Source organism: Phaseolus vulgaris, chromosome 4, assembly GCF_000499845.2.
Source record: "Phaseolus vulgaris cultivar G19833 chromosome 4, P. vulgaris v2.0, whole genome shotgun sequence".
Taxonomy (NCBI): domain Eukaryota; kingdom Viridiplantae; phylum Streptophyta; class Magnoliopsida; order Fabales; family Fabaceae; genus Phaseolus; species Phaseolus vulgaris.
Genome location: NC_023756.2, coordinates 20,172,236 through 20,180,066, shown reverse-complemented (window position 1 = coordinate 20,180,066; position 7,831 = coordinate 20,172,236).

The following is a 7,831-nucleotide window of genomic DNA, read 5'->3' as shown; positions in this document are numbered from 1 at the left end:
TATCTGACGACTTTATCCTCTGCTTCGAAAGCCTGGATCAAGCTTCACTGATCCTTCGGCGATGTCCTTCTTTCGGCGATCTCTAATCACTTGGTCGCCTAGGTTCGCATCCGGCGATTTCATCTCAAACCCGGTGACCGCCGGTTTAGGTATGCTGGAGATCGGAGCACGCCAACTTACTAACTGGCGATTACACGAGCCCCCCGACTTCCTTCCCTTCTGCCAGCCATGAGCCCTGCTTAACACGCCTACATAATAGCTTGCTGCCACGTCATCACTTCCGACTACCTGGGCGGTACACAAGCCCCCCCAGTCTTAAGCGAAGACTTGTCTAGCGAAAAGACTAAGTGGTCACGTCACTGCCGATCTACGTGGCGCTGGCGCAGAATTCCAAACGTTCGTACCTTCTGCTTTTCTGACGCTCCACCAAACACCTTTCCAATCGCTCGACACGTGGCTTCATCAACGGTCATCTTTAGCTGTCTAATTTCAGTAATATTTCATATTAAAATATAGGCACTGATGAGGATTTATTGCAAATTTACATATAAAATAATTCCTAATTTATGATTTTATACCTTTTTACATTTTTTATGATCTTTATTTGAATAAGAGTATTTTATTCTCAAATTTGGTGTTAATTGCAGATTTCTAAGGAAGATTGAAGATTTGGATTAAAGATGAATGATTTGAGCTAAAAAGATAAAGATAGAAGGTCCCAAAATGGAAAAAGATGCAAAGAAAGATTGGGCCTTTTTTATGTTTTATCATTTAGCCCATTAGCGCGACATAGGAAACAACCTAACCCTAAAAAACTAGGATAAATAGAGGGCTAGAGGCTCAACCTTAGTGTGCCAGATTGAGAGGAAAACACCATAGAGTGAATTGTAACCCAATTGGGAGAATGGAAGGTGATAGAAGTATGCGTGGCTCATTCTACCCTTTGGGATTGGGAGTAATCTGCTCAAACTCTTATGTATTGAGGTGATATTTTATATATTAATATTCAGTTCTTGATTGATTATTGATATTGTTGTTTTACTTTTAATTTTCCGTGACAAATTGAGAATCTTAAATCTGACCGGGAGGTATTTTTAGGGTTCGGACCTAAACAACAATACTTAACATATTTGAGTGCTAGGAATAGACTTAAAATGCTAATTGTTATTAAACGTCTGAGCTTCGTTCTAAGTTGTTCTTATAATTATGCGAGGGATCGATAGTTAGGGGACATTCTTAAGGATTTTATATGCGAGGAATCGATATAAATGATTTTTATACGGGCATCAATTTCAATCAAAGAACTTAATATTGACATGCTAATCAAAATACTTGAGAGTGAGAGAGATGAAACTAATCCTTATTTTTCCAATTGAAACAACTAATTCTTTGTTTGTTTTCTTATTGATCAGTGCCGACACAATTAATTCAAAACTCTTTTAATTGTTCTGTTTTTATATTTAGCGATTATTGTACTCGATAATTCACTGTTCCTTGTGGGATCGATATCCGTCCTTAGGGACAATTATTATTTTTGACAAACGCGGTGCACTTGCCGTAAAAAGTCATCACTCGACACGTGGCTTCATCAACGGTCATCTTTAGCTGTCATTTGTGCTTCCAAAAATCGTTTGAAAAACTCTTAAACCCTTTTCATTTTTACTGTTTCATCATCTTTCTGCCTTCGAAATGCTCTGAGTCTTCTCTGCAAACCCACGACGCTCTTCGACTCTCTCAATCCCCAACTCCCTTTAACGCTTATCTGATCATCGAAAGGTACCTCTTTTACTTCCTCTGCTGATATTTGCTGCATTTTAACCGATTCACATCATCCATTAACTGTCTGGTGCATACGCTGTGGGTTGTTTCTTCTTCTTCTCCCTTTTCGTAACTTAGGGCTTCGTCTTCCCTTACTTTCATCGCAACGAACTTTCGTTCGTTCGTTTTTCATCCTTCGTCCATAATCAAGTCGATCTCTACCACATTCGTTCATCTTTCTTTTTTGTTTTTTCCTTTGCAGTTCTCGCGATGGCTCGTACAAAGACCACCGCGAATCCTCCTCCCTCGTCACGAAACCCTCCATCCCAAGCGCATAACCTACCGCGAGCACCTGGTGCTCCCTCTTCCCAGGCTGAGAGGCCTGCAACCTCTCGCCCCAACCTTGCTCAGGCAACTCCACCAGTCGCCGGAGGAGCCTCCATCCCCACTCCAGACTACAAGAAGCTTTACCCATGGGCCAACTCAACTTTGTTGAAGGAGACTTCTTCGGTGAACTCTGCACTGGCGGTGCTACGGCTGAAGAAAGGGGACGAACCCAACCTCTCGTTCCACAAGGAGCACGATGACAAACTGATGGTGCTGCCTTGCCCTCCTGACGTGCCGATCTGCGCGGACGACAAGTGATGGAAGAGGCCCAAGCACAAGCCCACATGCAAGCCCACCAAAGGGTAGATTTGGGCCAACCATAGAGTTATGGACAAGAGGATCCAAGAAGACGTTCTTTTACATGTTCAAATGCCATAAACTCTAGTGTAGAGTAGACTTTAATTTCTTGTCAAAATTAGCATAGGAACTTTATTTGTAATTTTCTTAGAATTAATTTTGGCACCTAAAACACCAACCTAGGTAAACTTAGAGTTTCTAAAAAAACCTCTAAATTTACCAAGGCCGGTCTAGAAAGCCCATGGAGGGGGTGAGCATAAAAACTAGACACACCCCTCCCCATGTGCTCATTTGTGCACCCATGTGCTTCACATTTACATTTCATTTGGCTAGCATTAGGGTTGCATTATGGTCCTCCTTAGCCTATAAAAGGAGGAGCCTACACCTTGTATTTTCAAGTTTATTGTGAGTAAAGTTATGCTGCCATTTTGTGCCAAGCTTTGCTTCTCCCTAGAATTCTAGGCTCTAAACTTCATCTCCTTCACCTCTCCTTGGGTTGGCCGAACCTCCCTAGCTTCATACACATCATGCACCTTCAAGATCAACACCACTCTTAGGAGGATCTTGCTCACACACCTTCATAGCTTCCGCACCACTTTTCTTACATGATTCAAGAAGACCTTCATGAAATGCCATCATTTGGTATCATGAGCTTGGGTTCTTCAAGATGAGTTGCTTTTGGTCTTTTCATTTCTAGTTCTTCTTTATTTCATGTTGTTCATCTTATTTCCATAATTGTCTTGCTGTTTTTTACATTTTAATTTGTTTTGGTGTGCTATTTGGAAGATCCAACCGAAGCACTTTTGTTCAATTGATCTTGAACAATTTCTTGTGCAAATTGTGATAGGATTCCATACACCTTTGAGTTGTTGTTTTCTTTTAGGCTTTTGAGTCTTTATTGCTTTCTTATTTGGTTCATATTATGCTTTTGAGTCTTTAATTTCTGAATCCATATATGTTTTGTCAAGTCATGTTCATCCACAATGTCAACAATTCTTAGTAGTCCTTTATTTGGCTTGATTGTTTCTTGATTTTGGGTATCTTTAATTGCTTTGAATCTGCTGTTCTTTGATCTTTTGGTGCCTTTTTAATTTTAGTTTGAGTTCCTATTTGTGTTTAGATCCTACACAAATTCTATTTCACAAATTCTATTGTGTTTAAATTTTGGTATCTTGCTGTTTTTGTTTCCAGTTTCCAGAATCCCCTGTTTCAAATTTTCTGTGCTGGCTGTTTTGTTCCAGAAAAATATTTTCACTCATAGGAAAATTTTGATTCTCTGGAATATGCAAGTTTGAAGTGTTATAGAAAGGACAAAAAAAGAATTAGTCCAAAAGAATCAACAGAAAAAAAATGATAAATCTTTTAAAATCAGTGTGCAAATCTGAGGCGCTACAGCTGGCGTAACTGAACACCAAAATTGAAAAATTTATTAAAAAAAATTGGTGCAGGCGTTTTGAGTGATTCCAAAGCCAGATTTTAGCTAAGATCTTGAATATCTTGCATATCAAATTTCAGAATCATATCTTAAAAACACAGCTCAGCATAAATTGGGGAAAAACACGTTTCTGGCCCACAACATTTTCCAGTGGTGCTGTTTTTTTATTTGGTCATCTAATTCTAGTGCCATTCTTAGGATTCTTTTGTGTGCCTACCTTTATTTTGGTACCTTTTATTTGCTTGCTTAATATTTCTTGGACCTCTTTCTAGTTGTCATAATCTAACTTCTTTTGGTGGTACTATTTTATTCAATTAAATTGTTTCTTGCTTTTGTTCCTTGACCTCTAATTTGGTGCTGGAATTTATTTCTCCTTTGGTGCTTAATTGAATGGAAACTTGACTTGGGTAAGGTCTAGTCTTTTGATAGGTGCTGGAATTGGAGAATTAAAACCTTCATTCTAAGGGAAAACAAAGCCAAGGCCGAAACAAGCTTTCTTGAAAAACACTACAAACACTTGGAGGGCCAACAAGCAAAGACAACAAGGAAGTGCATTTAGCAAAAAGAGGATCAACAAAGGGAGTTTTCTTAATTTCCTTGCAACTTAATTTGTGTTAATTACCTCTTAATTACGATTTAGACGGTGAGTGTGTCTTCAAGGGCTCAAAGTGTCCAAGAAGCCTCACCTAGGGCCGACTAGTATAGAATTCTTAATTAGCAATTGTTAATTGTTTGTAATTGCCTTTTCTTTTGCTTAGTTAGTGACGCTTTGCATGAATATTTTGTTAAGTTTGTGATAAACCGTCTAGCTTTGTTGATTAGTTAGCTTGCATTGTTTTCTTGCATTAAAATCTGATTTCTCAACTTAATTGTGTTCCAAGTGGTTTACTAAGAGAAAGCTTTGTGTGAAGACATTGAGGGATAGTTTTTGGCTAAGGCAAAGGCTTGGTATTTAAGTAGTCCACTGTGACTCACCTCCCTTACCTGGAAGACTACCTTCTTTGACTTCCCTAAATTTTTCTCAAGGTAAAATACTTCTACACACAAAGCTTTAGTCATGTCTTCTCACTCCTCTAAATCTCTTAAAAGTGAGGTGAAATCCTTGAAATCTCTTTTGAAACAACTTACTAAGGATATTCAATCAATTTCATCTAAACAATTGGAGAATGAGATCAAAACTAATGAATTGACTAAAGCAAAGAATGAGAAGTCTCAATTTTCAAAAAAATTACATTCTCATGCATCTAGCTCTAAACATCATGATTATCTTGGGGAAGAAAGTCTTAGGAAAAATGAATATCATCAACAATTCCCTAGGAGAGATAGGAAAGAGAGACAAGAAAACCTAACCAAGCATATCTCTCACACTCAAGCTAGAGAAATTCCATGTTTAGAATACCTTGGCAATGATCAATTAGCATCTCAATGTTTCAATGAGAGATCTATGATCTTAAGGGACAAAGATGAGAATAGTAGCCAAGAAAAAGAAGCTAGTGAGAGTGAAGAAAATGTAAAAATAGAAAAGCAAGAGAAAACCCTTGGGAAACAAAAGGCGTGGGAGAAGAGTGTTCCTTCCCACAAGGTCATTCAACAAGAAGGAAAAGTTGAAAATACATTTGAAAATATACCTCTTGTTGAACAACCTAGCCTTACCTTTTGTAAAGGAACACTTGCAAGCCTAGATAAAAAAGAAGAATCCTTAAAAAAGGCTTGCATAGATAAAAATATAGTACAAGTGAAGGTCAAGTCATCTATAGGCATCTACAAAGACAATTTTTTATGTGAAGTAGTGCCTAAAGAAACTTGTCATGTCTTATTGAGACAACCTTTGCAAAGAATTGAAATTTCCATGAACAAAGGTTGTATCAACGAGACTACCTTCACACATAAAAGAGAAATTCTTCATGAAGGAGAACTCATGGGTCAAATTAGAGTTGATAAAACTCTAGAGCTTTTAAAAGGAAAATTATTGTCACCCATGAGAAAAGATGTTCAAAGACATTACCCTAGATACATTCCGTGTTTTAAAAATACATCTAAGGCGATGTCTCATGAACTCTATACTCCTTCACCATTTGCAAATGATCCTTGGGAAGACATAAGCCTAAATTTCATATTAGATCTTCCTAGGACAACAAAAGGTTTTGATTCCATTTTCATGGACATGGATAAACTATTCCTTAAAGAAGTGACAAGTCTTCATGATTTCTCTTCAAACTTAGTGTTGGATAGAGCTCCAAAATTTGAAAACCATCATTTGAGGATTCTCTTGGAAAAACTTGCAACTAAGTTGTCCTTTTCAAATTCTTATCATCCTCAAAAGAATGGTCAAAATAAAATTGAAAACATAGCTCTTGTTACTCCTAGGGAAATCATGAAAGACAACCACAATTCTTGGGATGAGTATCCTTTTTCTATTGAGCATGCATACAATAGAGTAGTCCACAAGACTACTAATATTTCTACATTTGAAGTTGTATGTGAACATAGTCCTCTTTCTCTTTTTGCGTTGTTACCACTTCCTAAAGGAATTATGCTTAAGGAACAAGTAACCACTATTGAAAATTTTACAAAGCATGAGAGGATTAAAGAACACATGCAACCATCAAAAGAGAAATATTGTAAAAACTTTCCAAAAACAAAAGAAAAACAAAAATGGCAACTTCATAAAATTGATTTGTATATAACTGCTTCAACTAACTCATTTGCTTTATTTGATAATTCCCCTAGGTGGACGTTTGATCCGGGAGGGCAAGCATAGTTGAAGAAGCAAGAGGCTGCTATCCGAGATCAAATCTCTAGATCTGAGGATAGATCTTCTCAAGGAGAAGGAGATGATGGACACCATCCAGCCACATCCATTCCCCTAGCCATGAAGAAGAAGAAGCAATGGATTTGAGGACAAATCCTTTTCAAGAGGGAGGGGATGATGGAAGAGGCCCAAGCACAAGCCCACATGCAAGCCCACCAAAGGGTAGATTTGGGCCAACCATAGAGTTATGGCCAAGAGGATCCAAGAAGACGTTCTTTTACATGTTCAAATGCCATAAACTCTAGTGTAAAGTAGACTTTAATTTCTTGTCAAAATTAGCATAGGAACTTTATTTGTAATTTTCTTAGAATTAATTTTGGCACCTAAAACACCAACCTAGGTAAACTTAGAGTTTCTAAAAAAACCTCTAAATTTACCAAGGCCGGTCTAGAAAGCCCATGGAGGGGGTGAGCATAAAAACTAGACACACCCCTCCCCATGTGCTCATTTGTGCACCCATGTGCCATGTGCACCCATGTGCTTCACATTTACATTTCATTTGGCTAGCATTAGGGTTGCATTATGGTCCTCCTTAGCCTATAAAAGGAGGAGCCTACACCTTGTATTTTCAAGTTTATTGTGAGTAAAGTTATGCTGCCATTTTGTGCCAAGCTTTGCTTCTCCCTAGAATTCTAGGCTCTAAACTTCATCTCCTTCACCTCTCCTTGGGTTGGCCGAACCTCCCTAGCTTCATACACATCATGCACCTTCAAGATCAACACCACTCTTAGGAGGATCTTGCTCACACACCTTCATAGCTTCCGCACCACTTTTCTTACATGATTCAAGAAGACCTTCATGAAATGCCATCAACAAGGGGAACGATGGCGAGTTGTTCTGTTTCGTGTACACTACCCTCTTCAAGAAGGTGAAACTCAGGCTTCCCTTCACCCGTTTCGAACGGGAACTATTAACCGAGCTCGACATCGCCGCCGCCCAGCTCCATCCCAACAGCTGGGCATTCGTGCGGGCGTTTCAAATTATGTGCGCGCATTTGGGACTACCGGCCTCGGTAGATGTCTTCCTTTTCCTGTTCGAGGCCAAGAATCCTGGAGATCGCCCCTGGGTGAGCCTGAACGGAATTGCTGGGAGGTCGATCCTTTCTATCTTCCAGCAATCTTACAAAGATTGGAAGGGAAAGT